Genomic DNA, 20,581 nt, shown 5'->3' on the forward strand with positions numbered 1-20,581 from the left:
TTCCATGCCCATGGCGATCTTGGGTGTCAGATTTAGCTGTTAAATTGGAGTATCCGTTAATTATGAACATCTAGGGAAGTGGTCGGCCCTATTCCAGTTTCACTCCTGCCCAGATGTGGCAACAGTACTCCATCCTTGGACGAACTTGGCTCTTATATAGATAGAGAATTGCATCAGCAGTGAGATATCTACTGGATCGATAGAAGGATCCTACCATTTTTCCAGCACAACAAATTTGATGTACTTGTTCCATTTCAGATCAGGAGTAAAGGTCAATCCCAGAAGCTTGTAAAAGCATGAGGCCTTTCCAAGACGAGAACCATTCATTTCAATTGATGCCAGATGGGGATCAGAGAAAAATAAGAACAGTAGTTAGAATAATCCAAATAAAACACATTCAGTAAAGACGGAAAAACTGAATGTACGTTTTCCACTTCTCCATAGTTGAATCAATCTCTGACAACTTGTAAAATAAACAAGTTAAATAAGTTGTAACCAGGGTTCAAGTTTAAAAATATATGGTTTGACTCAAGACTCATAGGATTGCCAAAATTATTACTCTGACTCTGAAATATCCAATTCAGACCATATTTTAATATCTTCCAATATTCTATAATAATTGGACGAGGACAAAAAACAAAAAAAGAAATCTGACTCTTAATATTCTTACAATTAAGATTCCTTCCAAAATTTCCAATTTCACAACCTTGATTGTAACAATCGCCTTGAATCTACATTTTATAGCTTGATTGGAGCAAATGGTAAATTGAGGTAAAAATAATGCGAAAATATAGTTAAGAAATAGGATAGAAAAATCAAAAAAATATTGAAATATTAGATTTTTTAGCCTGTTTAAAATGGGCAAAAAAGTTATAGTCCATTGACTTCGCTTTATGCCAAATTGATGGTTGAATATTTTTAACTTTGTACTCATTTTTGCATTAAATATTAATCCCTAACTGTGCATCAAACGGATACCACAATACTTAATTCGTTGCAACTTATAATAACAAAGACCATACAAAATTTCAGCCAGATCGGCCCAGTAGTTTCGACAAAAAAAAAAAAAGGAATGGACAGACAGACAAACAAAGAAAAATATATATATATGGATTTCAAGTATTTATGACATAAATCATAATTCTATGATATCACAAAGTTATAATTATTTGAGATTCATGCAAAAGAGTAGTAACTTTCAAAGGCTTTTCAAAGTCAACAGAGTATGGGCCATTTTTTTTTTTTTATTTAAATAACTTTTCCCTGTTGACTGAGGTTAAGGCTGCAATGTCCTGTGTTGTCCGAGGGGGTTTACTTTCCCAGGCTTTTGCTGCACAGCTTTTGAGAGAAGTAAATGTATAGCTTACTACCTGAGGCGTTCCTAACAGGGAATGCCGACAGGACTGCCCAGGCAATTTTTGCTAGGTTAAAGTGATCCTCCTTTAGAGGCACTGGCTTGATTTTCTTCACTTTTCTGACCTTGTGTCACATCTTCCTGTGGTGGGACGGAAGCAAATACCAACTTTTCAAGATAATCTTCTATGGCGTCCTTGACCGGTCGCTATGCACTCGGCATTCTGTGTGTAAAATAGTTCCTTTTACATTTACAATTTGCAACAATCTCGCCACAGTGGATGACCGTCTATACAGTGAAAAATCACACCCTTCAAAAGGTAACCCTGTTAATATGCATGCGGACAGACAAAACGCAATGGATCTACAGGAGTAAACCTCGATAAACAATCCTGTTATTCCCATAAGTAGCAGTAATTCCTGTGATGCCCAACAAACTGAAAAAGTGTCGCCCCTTTTTCGGTCGGATAATGTTCGTATAATAAACATACTATATACCTGGTCTCGCCTCCATCGAGCACTATTTGATAAACACATGGTTTCAGTGGATCTACATCTAGGAAACCAAACTATATATATATTCTAATTTGTGTACAGAAAGTTGCTATATGAGACACGTCATTGGTACCATCAGTTTCAAGCCCGGTAATTAGGACCGTTTAAGATATCCATATCAAGCTCTCTTCAGCCAATACTCATCTCTCTGAAGAGAGCTTGATATGGATATCTTAAACGCTCCTAATTATCAGGCTTGAAACCGACAGTACCAATGACTTGTCTCATCTAACAACTTTCTGTACACAAAATATAAAATATAATAAATACACTCTTATTTTCGGATTTTCTTTTTAATTGAACACTCTGCTGGATTTCTTTTTCAAAAAAAAAAGAAAAAAAACTAATATATATATATATATATATATATATATATAAATAAAGGTGCCTTCAATAAGTTTCCAGGCATTTTGTACCAGCATTCAAAATTGTCGTAGACTCTTGAAATTTCAGTATGTTATTGCTATACATCTTGAGATGACTAACCAATTTTTATGTTTTCAGATTCAAATGAACAGCGACAGCAGGAAATGAAATACACCCTACTAAAGCCTGATTGTCACAGCTAGTAAATTTCAAAAATGCAATCTGGATGCCATGTTTTCCCTCTCAGTTTTGTTTAACCAAGCATCATTTGGGACATTTTACTCGTCCCATATTACTATGTCACGTTTAATAACCGTTTTCAAAGTGCATAGCTGTAGGAATTGCATGGTCATAGTGGACGGTGTATGACTTATTTCCAACTGTTTTTTCTGGTAGACATGTTCCAATAACTTGCTGCTGCATTCAATAGTCAATTTTTTACAGATCATCCAGTGGAGATATTTACACACTCCAGTATGTGGCATCGTATAGTAGCCATCCCCGGCAGAACATTATAACTGGATGTCAGGTGGCTCACACTCTACTTCTGCGTGATAGAACCTGCACTTGTGGTTATTGCTGAGACCACTTATCTTTTTAAAAGCATTTGTCATCAAGCCTTGATGATCTTGGGCAGCCATTATAATCCTCTAGTGATCATAGTGGAGTGGTCTTCTATGAATAGCGAAATTGTTATTAGTTGATCTTTATGCTCTGTTATATTTAACAAGTATTGAGCTTCCAAACAAAAAACGATTGGTATACACAAAGCGTGAAATATAATTGAAAAAGCATATTTTTCCCCAAAACATGTACATATTTGCCAGTTCTGTCCATTGGTAATGTCGAACATTGTTTGGTTATAAAGACATGAATAGACTTTAATTCTCTTTTAGCATGACTGTTTGGTTGATCACACGGAAAAAGGATTCAGATTTGAGTTAAAAGATGACTGTGTCTCGGATTTGGACCGTGTAACTAAAAGAACAGTTATCAGCACACTGACGATTCTCTTAAAAGTATGAAACGTGTGAATAATTATTAAAAATATATAAAATAAATAAAAGAAATAAAAGAAAGGAAAGAAAGGAAAAATAATAACGAGAAACGAGAGAAGGCTTTATGTGTGTTTTCATTGATCTGCCTCTTCCGTTAGAAGAGAAAACGTCACAATTATTTGGAACGTTCTTCAAGCAACAGGACAAGCGAAAATCCTGAAAACGGAGAAACAATTGTTTGCTAAGGTTTTTCTTTTTCGTTTTACTCTCGACTGAATACAAAAATAATTTGACAAATAGACATTTTTTCTTTAAAAAAAAAAAAAAAAAATTAATAAAAATTGTAAACCATTTTTTCTTTTTATACACATTCTTGTTCAGAAAGGAGGGCTAGGAACAAACAAAACCATGTATGTAAAATGTAGAACCATTTTGCTATTTGCACAGAATTGCAAACAAATTATTACTTCAGTGTAAATAAAATAAAGCTGAAGTATTTTTTTGGTCACTAAAATAATTTGTAGAGCATTATGGTCTGTACATAAATTGCAATTCAAATTGAATTTTCAGCTTAACACTAGAAAATTACTACAGAGTTATCGCCTCTGGCAAAAGTAAGCAGAAAAAAAAAGTTTTTTTGATTGCAATAGAAACATACATTTCAAATGCTAATTTTTTTTTTGTTTTCTTTTTTTAACCAGTTATTTTATAGTTAAAACTAATTTAGAATAAACTTTACTTTTCTTTTTGATTAAGAAAAAAGAAGAAAAAAAAAGAAATTTAAACTTCTAGGCATTAATTTAAAGACCATGGCTGATCATTTTTTTTCCATAAGACACTTTATAAATCAACCAGAAGAAAATGCAAATACAAAAACAAAATTTATATAAAATTTTAAATTCATGTGTTATCACCATTTAAGTCAATTTTGCTAACAAACGCAGAAGAAACTGACTTTGTTTATTTTTTTTTCCTACTATTTATGTTAACAGCCAAAAAATGCTGAAGCGCTTACCCAATCAGAAGGTGAGAAAGCAGATAAGTTAAATTGTCAACATTTTTTCCTGTTAGAAATTCTTAGCAATCGCCAATTTACAATTTAGTTAACTTACTTGTGTTTTTCTTGCCTTCTGATTGGATAAGCACTTCAGCATCTTCCAGCAGATTATGAAAACAGCAAAAGCCCAATGAAGTTGGTTTTGTCTGGTTCAAAAGCTGTACCAGTACCAATATGAACATTTTATTTTTTTAATGGAATATTTTTATTGTGTATATTAGTATAAAAACAATGCTTAAGTACAAAGTTGGGCTCTTTTTGTTAAATCTTTCACATTTACTTGGAATTTTGCTATCATTTCCAATAATTTTATAAAGATTTTATTGTAAGAATAGATTCTTCAATAGTTTTACACTGTTTTAGTACAAACTTTTGAGTTTTGTTTTTAGGAAGAAGAAGAGGATAATATAAAAAAAAAGTTTTGAATATTTGATGCTCATGCATGTAATGTTGATCTACCCTATTTCGGGAATAGATGGACTCTCCTAGACACCATGAATAGAGTTACAACTAAGTGTTGTGGCAGTCATAGCCACAGTATCTGACACAGACTTTCTGTAACATACTATTTTCATACTTCTGTAAATATGCACTCTTATAAACTTATCACCACTGCATTGTCTTAATCATTATCAGCTCTCCAAGGTCACAACGCTCTTGCAAATACACTAGCAAAATATGGCAGTTGTGAATAAATAACAGGAAAACTTTAGAAATACTTATTTCAAAAAAGTATTAAAGTACACAAAAAGTTATTCATTATTTGAATTTTTATTTAAGAAATTCAACTACTACACTGAGCCCAGAACCGCCAACATTTTCAGGAGATTTTCATCTTAGTGTTATTAACTCAGTGGTTGTCTCCCCTTGTCATCATGCCAGCATAAAATTGCTAATTTTATTTTTTGTTGAAATTCTACTTGATTATTTTCCTTAAATTTTGCTGGACGCTCATATTTTTCCATCATACGTATTTTCTGAAGTTATCCTGTTACTTTTTTAATCGTCATATTTCATTTGTGCCAAAGTAAGCATATCATGAATATAGGCATCTTGGAGTCAACGGAATTCTTTTCAGATAGAAAAAAAAAATGAATAAAAAAATACACAATCCCATTTCAAACTGAGAAATGATGAAAATATATTTAAAAAAAAAAAAAAAAATTATTAAAAAAATTGTTTCCATGTTTTGTATTTTTACTTTCAATTTTGTTTTTTTTATTTGATACATTTAAATGAATGTTGGACTAAGGCCCCAGAATATGATAGAAATGGGAGACCAAAAAAGTTACATGAACTGACCAAAAATTATTTGGAACCATTTTCTGGGAAATAAACAAAAATATTGCGTGTCAGCAGTAGAGGAAGAAGAGAAAAAAATATAAATAAATAATAAAAATAATAAAAAGCAAGTAAAAAAAAAAAAAATGCAAAAATTGATTCTGGATATTGGTTAACAAAAAAAAAAAAAATTCTGAATGTCCTTATTTGTGAACCAAAACATTTCAATTAAAACATTTGGGAGAATTAACTGGCTAGATTTTATCCAAACTCATTTGTGAGCAAATAGTTATCAACGATGAGGTTTTGAAGAAATTAAATATTTCATTTCCAGAGATGCTGGTTATCAAATATTGGATAGCAAAGCAATTTTAAGTTCCTTTGTTAATTGATTGGTTCTCATTCAGTGTTTGTTTTATTTTTTTATTTGACCCTTGAACCAGACTAAAGCAAAACTTAACATATAAATTAGAAAAGGATAGTCTAGTTTTTCAATATTATTTAATTTGCATGAATGCATTTGGTGAGATAGGAAGAGGTCAATTTTCTCGGAGTAACATCAAGTACCCATGCTTATATATGTGCATATTCCAAAATTACTGAACTTATTCCTTTGAAATAGATCTATCTAAACTCTTAATTTTTTTTTTTTTTTGGTGTATTGAGATTCATATTAAAAACCCTTTTTTTCTATTTATTTAAAAAGAAAATACAACTTTGTAATATATGGATCATGGAATTGCATTCATCTGCAAAAGATCTTGCTAATTTGCGTATTCTTTTAAACATTTATTATTTAATTAATTTCCTATTAGTTCTTTTTTTTTTCGGTTTTCTTATGGGATGATCATCTTTAGTTAACTATTACATGTAATTATATTCATGCAGATATTCTACATGATTTATACTTGCGTAATATTTGTGTGAAAAGTTACAACTGTAAACACAAATCTCTTCTATATATATTTATGTTTACATATATATATATTTGTTTAAAAAATTTTGCCTAACAAACCCCTAGAATTTTTTGGTTTACAGACATGAAACTTCATATATAAGGTATTGGAACCCATATGAAACTTTATATTTATGTTTACATATATATATATATATATATATTTGTTTAAAAAATTTTGCCTACCAAACTCCTGTCAGTTTGTGGTCTACAAACATGAAACTTAATATATAGGGTATTCGGACCCATGGAAAACTTTATATTTGGATTTTTGCCAGGGAAAATCAGTGCAAAAGTGTGAAAATTAAAAATAAAAAATGAAATTTGCCAGGTGAAGGTTGAACAACGCCATTACGAATATGTATGCGTAATATAAATAACTATTGGTTCATGTTTTAATTTTTAGCCTTGCAGCAAACATGTCTTCCTAGCTCGGGCATTAATGTCAAAGGAAAAAGTAAATCGTAAGCTAAACGTTTTAGTTTTGATTGTTTGGTTGTGGCGCACAAGTCTTTTTTTTTTTTTAAATTTTAAAATCATTACTATATATTGGATCCAATATAATCTATATATATAAATACAAAATCTGTATTAATCAAATATCATATTTAAGTGTATTTTATGACTGGCCTGCTAGTGTGTGTGTTCCCTATAGAAAGAAAGGTCAGATAACCTATATAAAATTTAAAAAGTACATTCTTATGTAAAATTTATCAAGGGAGATTCTTCTAAAAGGTTTATGGAGGCATGATTCCCTTAAAATTTCAAATATATCCTATATTAATGAAATAGGAATTATAAAATTTTCTGTAAAAGACAATGGAAGTGGACCGAATGTACCTTACCTTGTAAATGCCAAATATCTATGTGTGCTCACCTTTAAGTGATTCAGAAAAACAAACCCCCTTAGAACAAGAGGAGGAGGGCAGTAAAAACAAATTACAGTAGAACCCCAGAATACAGTTTTTTCAGGTTATGATGTGAAATACAATGTTTTTCCAGCCCCTGGTTACAGTATTTGCCCCGCCTTACAGTGTTATTTATGATGTTATTTGATTATATACATGTGTATTATATACTGTACTGTATTTTGTTACTAATTTATAATGCTGTATCCTGGGGTTCTACTATAATATGGTGTTAAAAAACGACCCTGGTTTCTAACTCTGTCCCGTGGGGAGGAGGCATTGTAAATAGGTACTATAATATGGGGTTATGAACATAGTGAAAAAGTACATAGCAGTAATCCTCATTCAATCCTGAATAATGTTAGGTCATCTTGCTAGTGTTTGCATTATATATATATATATATATAGCTCTACCTACGTATTGAGCACTTTTGAAGTAAATACTTAAAGTTTACGCATAAATCTATACTTTCGTATATTAGGTTTATGTGAGTAAATGAATTATATATATATATATATATATATATATATATATATATATATATATATATATTTAAAGGAGATTAGAACAATAGTCTAAAGGGCAGAGTGTATTTTAATGTAATAGTAAAATTACTAGTTTAATTAAAATACATGGAAAGAAAAAGTGCTCGTTGTAATTTAGATATATAATAAGCTCGTTATTATATATATATATATATATATATATATATATTAGATTTTAGAATGCGAGATGATACATAATTATTTCCACAATCCAACAATGTTGCAGCTCACACAAACCATGAAAGCCACAGACTGGAAATCCAATCCTTGAGTCTTGAACTTTTGGTCTGCGGCTTTCATGGCTTGCGTGAATTATATAAGGTGGCAAACTGCACATAGACTGACTAGCATGTTAGGACAATGAACACTGCACAACGTTGAAAATGTCCAAGGGTTGAATATCCATTTATTTGTTTGAAATTTAAATTTTAATAATATAATTTGACATGCTTTTATGTCTTTCATAGGGCTATTTTTACTATTTATAAAATGTGAAGAAATTCATAAGTTATAGCTGAGAAATCCAATCATATTTTTCTGGAAAATTCTATAGAAAAATTAACATCACGTAATATAGTTATTTTTTTTTCGACAACGTATGATCATGCCGATCTCATTCTAAGTAAAATTTCTGATGAGTATATGCAATTCAATATTGACATATAAATAATGATTGTTTCTACATAACGAAACAAGTCTGTAATGTGCAGAATTTTAGGCTTGCTGAAAAACTGAATGATAAGATGAATAAAATCTTGGAACGTAACTATATTCTTATTCATTTATGTGTTCTCTGGTTATATTTAACAAGTATTGAACTACAAAACAAAAAGGATTGGGATACACAAAAAGTGAAATATAATTAAAAGGGCATATTTTTCTCCAAATTATATGCATACACACACACATACATATATTTCATCCCATAATAACGAACATCCCTAAGATTCCAGTTTCTTTTCATATCTTTATAATATATACTAATTGGTGACTCAAAGTCAATCATGTTTTGATGAGAAAAACCAGCATCAGGGTATAATACAAAATACCACACTCAATAGTTAGTGAGTTTTCTTAACAAAAATTATTGAATCCTTAATAATGGTTACCATGTAATCTAAAAGGAAAAACAAAAAAAAATATCAACCAATTCTTACACAGCATACATTCAACAAAAGCCAGAATCGTTTAAAAGAATGAAAAACTCAAAAAGGAAAAGTGCATCAAAGATGCGTATTGCTGCTGCACTCTACGTTTCTAAACAAGCTTACACAAGATGGTTAACAAATTATAAACTGTCAAAGATCGACCATTTTGGATGTGAGAGCTCAGCCAAGTCCTCCTCAATAGTTATTACCCAGATCCTCAACTGCTCATCAATACGCCTGCGCTAAGATGCATAAAATACAAATTAAGCGTGCGGAGTTCCCCCCTCCACGTGTGTAAAATTTACTTTCACCATAACTAATGTTTGTGCAAAATTAAAATAAAATCCAAGGCGTGGTTATTGAGAAAAGTCCGAACAGATGAACAGGAGTGAATTACTAGGTCCAATCCCTCTTTTGTCAGGGGACCAAAAAAAAAGAAAAAGTGTGCCCTAATTCTAGACAAACATCTCTCACTGTAAAATTATTTAAATAACTTAATACTAATTTATATTTCTAAAATTTTTTTAGATGAGGATTGATAAATTGTATTATTGGAACTATTGTTCTCATCTTGAGATTTATTTGAATAACATTTCGACAGATGTAACCAACCTTCAAGAGTATCTTGTCAAACTCTGAAATCTGTACATAATTTCAAACCTAATACTTTATTTAATCCACGGAAGTAGTATGCTCTCATTCCATTAGCAATGATATGCTTGTGGAGGTTAAAGATTCAATCCTCAATGCACGCAATACTAAGAATTGCGAATTACTTAAGACTTCTATCTGGGGTGGGGGGTGGGGGGGGAGCATGCTACTTCCGTAGATTAAATGAAGAGTTCCATTTGAATTCGAGAGTTCAACAAGATACACCTGAAGGTCGGAGGTTACATAGGCTGAAACATTGTGAGAATAACAATCAAAATGAGAACAGTCATCTGAACAAAATTCAAATAAGTTTTTGTTTTCTGAAGTCAAATTTCACATTAATTTGCAATAATATGCTTTCTAATTACAAAATCTTATTACAGTATGATTGACAGGGTTCAACCCCATATTAGTAGTAGCAATAATAACAGCAGCAGCAATAGGGAGGTGACAGTGGCTTAGTGGTTAATAACATTGATGGATAACCTGGGTGTACCAAGTTCAAATCCAGTTCGTTTCAAAGAAACACTTTCACTTACAATGTTGGCAACCTTCACGTGGTTCCTCTCGTAAGTGCCCAATGTCTTTCCAGGAAAAATTCTAACAAGAAAGATATCAGGGAAATGAATGCCAATAATAATAATCTAATTCATTTGGAATGATGATGTTTAACAAGACATTTGGAAAGTTTGGGTGGTGAAGATAACTTGAAACTTGGAAGTTCCCAATAGGTGAATAAATGTCAAAACTAAATTGCCTTCGGTGTGTGTGCGGGGGGGAGGGGGGGGGGAGGAGCTGCAAAGAAATCAGTGGGGAAGCTCTCTGGAGTTGGAGTCAAATATGCTATGCATGCAAGGAGCCAGATATCTGGACATTTAAAAAAAAAAAAAAAAAGCCACAATATCTGACCTTCTTTTCTAGAAACAAGAAATAAAAGAAAAAACAAAATAAAAAACTTTAAAAAAGATTTTCGGATAGTTGAAAGTATTTCTATTGATCGGTAAAAAATTGCGCAAAGAAATGGCGCTCAAGCATATGAAAAAGAGGCTTGAAGAATCGCTCCATAATAAGATGAACATTTTTCATAAGCGGATGAGAAACACAGGAAATTAAATCATTGATTTCATACGATCCCCAATTCTTGGCAGACGATTTGGAAGAATTTGTACGGTTAAATAAGCATATAGTGATCACGGTACTCTTCGAAGATGGAAATAAAAACCTCCCCCACCCCTCAAAAAAAAAGAAAAAAAAAATGCAAATTATTTTGACTACTTAATATCAGAAAGCTATCAGATATATATATATATATATATATATTTAAATGTACAGAAGGTCAGAAAAACATTGGTACTGTCGGTTTCAAGCTCAACATAAAGGGGACCAGTTAATGGCAAATCGTAAATAATGTTAGGCTCTCATCAGCCATGTTGTTTCCGTCTGAGGAAAAGCAGGGCCGCATTTATTGTTTATAATGATGTCCATTTTTATTTAACTATGGCTTATCCCTATCTCTGTATATTTTATTTTAATATCAATTTCCTAATTTTTTATTTACTGCATTTTTAGTAAATATGTGCTGTCCTATTTTGTTTCCGATCCGCATGGTTTCCAGTCTGATTGGTTAGTTTTAGTTGGTCCAAGGGAGATATTAATCTATCTTATTAATTCTTTAACCTTTTTTCTTTATTTATTTTAGTTGAGGGGGGGGAGGGTAATTCGTGATTCTTTGCTTTCTATTATATATATATATATATATATATATTCTAGCAAAAGTATCCGTCGTTGACTGGGTTCAAAAACAGCCTACAGAAAATGGACTCTGATTTATGATAGTATGATAGGTTATGAAAAGGAAGGGTTGTAAAGAGATAGCTTCGAATTTGGGGGGTATCAAAACCAAAGCAAAATATGATCAAAGTAAAAATAAACTAGATAAACCCCATAATTTATTATACCATACCTGTTCACACTGAAACAGGTATCAAAATATTCTGTGGATCTATATTAAAAAACTGTAACATATTTCCATTCTATGGAGGTCAGGTGCGAACGAACACTCCATAATTTTATTATACCATATTTCTTCAAACTGAAACATAATTATCAAAGTATACTTACGCAGATAGATATGAAAAGTCTTTGTTAAAGTTTGTGCCTATTTCCATTCTATGGAGGCCAGGCGCGAATGCAGACCCCACAATTTTATTATATCATTCCTATTTAAGTTAAAACATACTTATCAAAGTATTCTTATGTACATCTATATAAAAAACACTTGTAAACGTTTTCTTTTAAATTTTTAAATTCTTTATTTCCATACTTTGTGGACCAGGCGCGAACGCAGACCCCACAATTGTTATGAACCACCATTCTGCCAGATCAAACATACCCATTCCTGATCCTCGATACATCTATCATTATATGCAATCAGTTTTCTAAAATAGTCAACCATATAAGATCCTATTCGTGACCAGACACACACAGACATTCAGCTTTATATTATAGATATATATATTATTTATTATATATATTTTTATATGCTTATACAGGGTGACCCCCCCAAAAAAAAACGGGCCCCAACTCTAATTAGGCTCCATTACTTAGTGTTTTGTCTGAATGAAATGAAACTTTGGTCATAACAAGTTTATTATATTCAAAACATCACATCAAAACACTAGGGTCTTTGACTTTTTTTTCTCCATTGACTGTAAAATGCACAGAAAAACAATTGAATGTCCTGTTTTCTTTTAGGGGGGGGGGGTCAGCCTATATTTTGATTAATTAATCAGTATCTCATATGCTGTTATTTTATTTTTGGTTAATATGTATCTGGTATCAGATTCTAAGGTATCTTATATAAGCTATTTAATTTCTATGTCTTTTATTTTTTATATATGTATATTGTATTCTTTAAGGTAGCCATAAAATTTAATATTTCTATACTTACAATTTCCTAAATGTCTGAATTCCTCAGACAGAAACAACATGGCTGACGAGAGCCTAACATTATTTACGATTTACCATTAACTGGTCCCCCTTATGTTGGCTTGAAACCGACGGTACCAATGTTTTTTTGAACTTCTGTACAATTAAATAAATAAATATTAAGCTCTTATATCGAAAAAGTTTTTTCTTTGTAATCGAGCATTTTGTTGGAATTCTTTCCCCAAAAAACAGAAAACAAATATATATATATATATATATATATATATATATAAAAAGAATGTTAGTAGACAATGGGAGAAGAAAAAAAACGAAACAAAAGAGAAATTTCTTAATCACAAGGGCCAAGATTCCCTGTATTTTTGTGGAGAGGGCAGTACAAAAAACTTTTCACAATGCAATTTTACTTTTTAATCACAAATACATTTATTCTGCTGAAAGTGAGCAAAAACAAAAAAAAAACTAGCTCTGTACTTAATGTAAAAACATTTCCTCTCATTTTCTCCCCCTCCCATCAAAGTCACATGTCCTTATATTTTGCCGTAACAAATACATCCAAGTAGATATTATCTCTGTACTAGGAATATCTAGGTAATTTTAAAAAGCCAGTACAATGCAGAGTTTTTTTTAATGACAAACTTTATTCTGCCTGGGATCGTCTTATAAATATTGATACTAATATTTATTTGAACTTTATGTTAACAGTATTTTTTTTTTTTTTAAATTCAATTTTCACTCCAAACAAGGCACGGTGCCACTTTGATGTAGGCTATCAAGGACATAAGTTGCAGGGATATTATGTAGGGAGATGAGTAGTAAGATGTTTGTTCACATTACACTTGAACTTCTGCATGTCAGTACAGTTAGAAAAGCAGAATTCCGGAAGGAAGTTCCAAAGTCTAGCAGTTCTGGAGAAGAAACTATTGGAGTAGAAGGCTTTCTTGCATCTGGGGATCTTTACCGTGTAAGGATGAGATTTAGCTGCTTGTCAGATTTGTCGGGGATATTTACGTTGAGGGGGCACAAGGGCTTGTAGTTCGTTGGATCATTCACCATTAAAATACTTGTAAAACAGGCAGAGGGATGCAACATCTCGTCGATAGGACAGAGATTGCAGCTTAGATGAACGTTGGCGACTCTTTTGAACCCTGTCCAGGAGTGAGAGACTAGTAGCAGCTACACCAGCCCAAATGTGACAATAGTACTCTGTACATGGGCGAATGGTAGTCTTATAGGTATAGGATACTTTCAGGCATAAGTAGCTTTCTAGCACGGTAGAGAGAGTCTACCTTTCTTGTAGTGGCCCTGGCAATGCTCTCAATGTATCTGTTCCAACTCATGTTCCGTGTGAACGTTAGGCCGAGGAGTTTAAAAGAACTACTTTCAGGTAATGTATCTTTAGCCATTGCTCTTGGTGGTTGAGAAGGTTCCTTGTAATTATTGGAGGAAACAAGCTTAGTCTTGGCAGCATTGAATGTGATCATCCATTTATGTCCCTCATTCCACTACAGATTAGAGATCTTCCTCTAGTGTTCTGCCATTTCCTTAGATATGTGTTCATTTGTCCCCCCTCCCACCCATGCCTGTCAAAGCGTAGTGTCATCAGCAAATATACCTACTTCACAGACAATTTTATCAGAGAAGTCATTTATGAATATTAGGAATAATAAAGGTCCAAGGATAGACCCCTGAGGCACTCCCACATTTATATCAACCTGGATTCTTCTCTTACTTAAGGATTTAATTATGTTAAGAATTTGTCCAGTGATACCGTATGATCTGATTTTTCTAAGACCATTGTGACATAACCAGTCAAAAGCCTTAGATATATCTAGGGCTACCGCTCTAACCCCCACCTGCTTTGTCCAGTATACAGTATATATGTTCAGAGATTACAGTTAGGATATCTGCTGTAGAACGGGCTTGTCTACTTCAGTATATATATATATATATATATATATATATATGTCAGTCATCACCAGCCAGTTTCTGGTTGACGAAGATCATACTTAATTGTCTTAAACTATTATGTTTACTGTATTTGCAAATTAATATTGGTATTCAGCTTTCAAGGTTACTAGGGCCGCATTTTACACACAACACCTGGTATACCCAAATGGTTACCTATCTAAGTTCATGGAGAGCTTATTAGTAAATAAGCCAGTTAATTAAATCTATACATCTTGAAAAACAAAACCGGGCTGTCTATACATAAATATTTTATTATAGTTGTGTGCTGATGATACCGTTAAAACACTGATCAAGTTAATTTAACTTGACACAATAGACACATCACAATATATACTGCTTATTTATTATATATCACAAAGTTAAATTGACAGCATATTGGTTTTAAAAAAGGACGTTTTAATAACTACTGGCAGAGAAACCCGACATTGCTCAGGATTGAATGAGAATCAACAAATATTCCACACTTCCAATATTTTTGTTGCTCTCGAAATCTGTGGAATTGATTAGTTTTCAATTAAGTCGATTGATTGTCTGCTCTAATCGGGACCCACCATCGTCCACTATGAGAAAGCTTCATATGCCATCTCGCAGTGACAGTCTACAATACATTGTAGTCTACATTGCACTGTAGAGAACCTACAGTTGATTTTAAGAAATTATTGTTATATACAATGGTTTGAATTAAAGTTTAAAATGCAAATATTAAGTATCATGGTTCAATTGTGCTCTAAACAGAAACATTTATTTTAAATGTGCTCCTTTTTTTATCAAAAGAACTTATTGCTGATTTTATACACGAAGCTCTTCTACTTGTGCTGTGATAAAACTTCTAAAATGCACTTGTGATGTTACGCTGTATAAGGGTGCTAACCTTGATCAAAATCGGACTGTCCCTTCTTTAATCAAATTTTTTTGATTATCAATTTTTTTATATTTATCAGAGACATTCTGGTAAAAAAACTGTCTGAGAACTCTCCCAGACACATCATGTACATTTGTATGAAAATAAAAAAAAAACAGCCTAACCATTTCTGAATCCATATGGAACAAACTAACACACACAAATGCCTTTTATATATATAGAGATTGTTATTGTCAGTGATTGTTTTGATAAAAAAAAATTCACAATATTATTTCTTGGACAAATATCTGTTCAAGCGTTCCTTTCTTCAGAGTTTAGAGTAACAGACTTTATATTTTAACAAGTTGCACTCTTTTCTTTTTTTTAGAAGTAAAAAGGCAAATTGGTATCTTCTTTCTTTAAAGCCACATTTAAATTTTGTATCAAAATTACGAAAATTTTAGTCTGTATCCATATTAAATGAAAACGATTGTGTTTTGGTTTTTTATAAGAAAATTATGAATGAAATGTTTATTAGTTTAAAAGGAACATTTTTAAGTAGCAAACTTTGCAAAGCAATAGCAATCTGGCAATGCCTGCTCGTATATGTGTGCATGTGTGTAAACGAGACATATACAAGCTGTTTGATTTGAAATTTGATTTAAATGTCGTTTAAGCTCATTAAGAAAATACAGAATTGTATAGTGTGTATGCGAGTACGTAAGGATTATGGAAGGAATATTTTGGCAATTTAATATTTAGAAAGATGCTGCTGTATCATGAACTTTAAAATAGCTAAGCACAAATGAACATATTGTAATAAAATTATCCATCAGCATCTTTTTACGAACTATTCATACGAAGACATATTCAATTATCGGCAGATAAGAGTAGGTATAAAAATGATGATAGGTCATCTCAACAATAAAATTATAAAGAATAATGTTGTATAAACGACACCTGGATGTTAACATTGACCTGAAGGTCAATGTTATTTACACATATCTACAGGCCATGTTAAGAGAAACAATTCTTTGATAAAAAACGTATAGACATCTTGAGATGGAAGGCAGGAGAAAATTTAAATAATCCAAGAAAACTTGGGTGAAAATCATCAAGAAGGATCTTAGATGATGGAATTTGACCATCATAAACCACTTTCACTGATCCCGAGCTAGATTATACAATATAGTAAACCAAATGTAATTCTATCGTTGAAGGGTCCTGGATATGACCTTAAACTATATCCGATGGTGATGCCCCAGCTTGCGGGCTTTGGGGAGTGTGGAGCCACCCCTTAATTGCCATTGCTCCCAGGTCCACTCTGACCCGGAGTGGTAGTACCTGTTAGGGTTTCAATTATGGGTTAAATAGAAACCGACTTAAAAAATAAAAAAAAAATAAAAAAAAAAAACCTATTAAAGTTTTTCTTCAAAATCACTGGATTCGGCATTAAATAACTTGAAAAGGGTTGATATGCTGTAAAACAAAACCAACCAACCATTTTTGAAGATCAACTACTTGTATGACTGATAGTGCTGCTAGGTCACCTTTGTCATCGTCTAGATCTTCAAATGCCTACCAGCATGCTTACCAAGTACAGGAAAGAGAGAGAACCTTGTGGATAAGCTTTCCATTCAGTCACCAAGCTACATGCTCGAATCATCTTAGACAGCACGGAAGAAAGATGAAAGAGAAGAGTCGGTCGTTATAAAGATGGTTCAGTTGGTACTCGCTTCACACCATGGCATGCTGAAGACTGAGCAGATCAACCACTCATTTCATTTTTTTTCTTACAAAGGAATCATCACTTATCAAGGTCTGGAGGCCACTTGAGGATAAGGGTTAATGAGTGTGCTGTACAGTAGCCAATAAGACAATATCGTAGTAATCGTTAATAATGGAAATTTGGTAAATTCGATTACTTAAGGGGACGGCTTATCAAGAACTTGTTTATGTTGGACTTGAGGACGACCATATTGTACCCAGCCGGAAAGCAGAGAAATGGAAGAGAGTTACAGTTTCAGTAGAAAAATAACATAACACTTCTTAAACAAATCTTTCACATTCTTCATGAAATGTGTTTCAAGAAACGATGCCTATGTTTCATCCCCATTTAAAAACTATTATATTTATTCAGACCAAACTGCTTCTAAAACAGTTTGAATCCCGCAAATAATGTACAATATGTAATTCCAGAAATATCGGCAAATAAAAATTTCAATATTAAACCAATTCAATTGGGTTTCTCTCCCCATATTTGTTGTTATGAATGAATGAAATTGAATTGATCTTTAGAAATGATTTCGTTGTTCTTGGAAAAAGTTCATAAAGGCCAACCAAAACTGATTTGAGATTTAAAATGAACAAAAAAAAAAAAAAACTGGTGCTTCTATAGTATTGGTCAAAAGTGAAAATCAAAATTCAAGTTAAAACACAATGATATACTTACATATCATGCAGAAATAAGTATCCTTACTAAAAATTAGAATAAATAATTTGAGTCGAAGTTTAACTGTAAGTGAGAATCGATTTCATCAGAAATTGTAGTTTTATCAAATTACATAACATTAAAGATTAATCTAAACAGGGGAGATAATGCAGTCTGTCACATTTTACTCATTTCTTTTATGTTCACTTTATTTCAATAAATTTGTTACTTGTAAGTGTTTAGTATTTATTCCAAATACTTAAGTTTACTACATTTCGAAAGCTTTCATTATTAATTGGTTAAATGACAGACCGACTTATCTTCCTTGCTTAACGGGTACTTTCACTTATTAATGGCAGATGGACAAAATATGACAAAACTGGTTTTATTTTTAATTATTGATATCCTACTCTATAATTTTTTCTAATCTTTGGTGAGGATACTTATTGAATGAAAATTGTCATAAACTGCACTATAAATAACCAAACGCAGTTCATACTATTGATCAATGTTAGCACTTCCATAGTGTTCCTCATCTTTCAGCTGACAATCATTCCATCTGATTAACTTATCATTGAGTGTTTCTCGTTGGATCAATGGTGGATATTTCAGATTTTCTACCTGGGCTGAGCTTAGTTTACACCACTATAAAGTATGCATATTAATTTCCAAACCCTCACAAGAAACATGAATAAAGGCTTAAAAATTTATAGCCAATCTATAAGGATGAAAAAACAATTGAAAATAAATTTCACATTTTTCATGAAAAATAAATTTGTTTTTATTTCATCATTTTAAGCATCTGTAGTAATAATGATTCTATACAAAAAAAAAAGAAAAAAAAAGTCAATGTTTGTGTCATAGAAACTGACATCCTATAACATTCAAATAACTTTCAACAAGGAATCTAAAGACACCCTTGAAATTTTGTGATTCCATCTGGCCTCACTAGGAGCAATTATCTGTTGGGTCCACATGTAAAGAAACAAAATTATTTTCTTTTTATAAATGAAAAAAGAAAATTAAACAAATATTTCAGTGAAGAACGTATTTAAAAAAAATAAAAAAAGGTTTAAACATTTGTAAGATTTAAATCAAATCAAAAATAGATTTGTTTTCATCCATCAAAACCACTTGCCATTTTACATATGTTTGTAAGTTTTTTTTTTGTTTTTTTTTTTAAACAAAACAAAAAACATCACTGTGCTAACAGTTTATTATTTGACTTCAGATTGCAAATGCCATTTTTAACTTTTCTTTCAAGGCAAAAATTGTAAACATGATTACATTTAAAATTATTTCCCACCAGCAAGTTATCTCCACATGGACAATGCCATTAATACTAGTCAAAAATTAGCTTGATGTAAAATTTTCAATCAAATTCTAAGCTTAATTTTTTTTTTAATTAAATTAAAATCATTGTTTATGAATATCTGTATTTTGCATTACTTTATAAAAAGTATTCAAAATATAAAATTTCTAAAATAGAGCAAAATTATAAATAATAGCAATTAAATGTTATTTGTTATAATCATTAAAAATTAGCAAACCTTTAGTATAGAATCAACAGTGCGTGGTGACAATTTCTCGCCATGCAATTATTTTCAGATACTCTAAATAAAGCATAGTTGACCGATGTCTAAATGTCTGAAAGCAAAGACATTAAACATGTTATATCTCTAATATTAAGCATATATATATATATATATATATATATATATATATATATATATATATGAGAAAGGTTGTTTGCTTGTCTCATTGCTGGTAAATAGATATGGAGGAGTATAAGAAAGGTATAGCAATGCAGAGAACTGACTGTTGTATTAGTGTGATGTATAAACAAAAATGGACAAACGAAAGAAGGTCTTATTTGTTTTGTAATAATCTTGAAAAATAAATGGATATATGAGGTTAAAAAATAAAACAAATAAGACCTCCTTTCATTAGTCCAGTTTTGTTTAGATGTCATGTCATACCAATACAACAGCCGGTTCCCTGCATTGTTATAGCCTTATACTCCTCCATATATATATATATATATATATATATATATTGTAATATATATGTGTGTGTGTGTGTGTGCTCATTTGGAAACCATGTTTCACATGTGCTTTGTTGATCCATCAATTGCTGATGTTTGTTACAGTTTATGTATTGCTATTAAATACATTTGGGTTTGCCATTCATGTGCTTTGCACATGATTTCCAAAAGAGCATCCACCGTGCATGTATTGCAAACTACCTGCAAGTGAGTTTATTCAGGTATGACCTCACTTTTCTGTGGCTTTAGCATATATCTTATATATACATATATTATATATTACAAATTGGAGGAAAAAAAACAAAGTGCTCAATTGTAGGTTCTAAAAAAGTATTTAATTAAAAAACTATGCATTAGTGCCTGTTGGATGTAGCAGAGTTTCATTGAGCTGGTCATATTGGATTTGGGATGGAATCCAACTGGTAAGAACCAAATAGAATCATCAGCACCATTCAAGATGTGGAGGTTTAGAGAGAAACAATAAACCTCTTTGAGCCTTTGCTTATTGAATGGTGCTGATAACTCGACCC

This window comes from Euprymna scolopes, chromosome 14 (assembly GCF_053919585.1).
Source record: "Euprymna scolopes isolate OS-2025 chromosome 14, ASM5391958v1, whole genome shotgun sequence".
Classification (NCBI taxonomy): Eukaryota; Metazoa; Mollusca; class Cephalopoda; order Sepiida; family Sepiolidae; genus Euprymna; species Euprymna scolopes.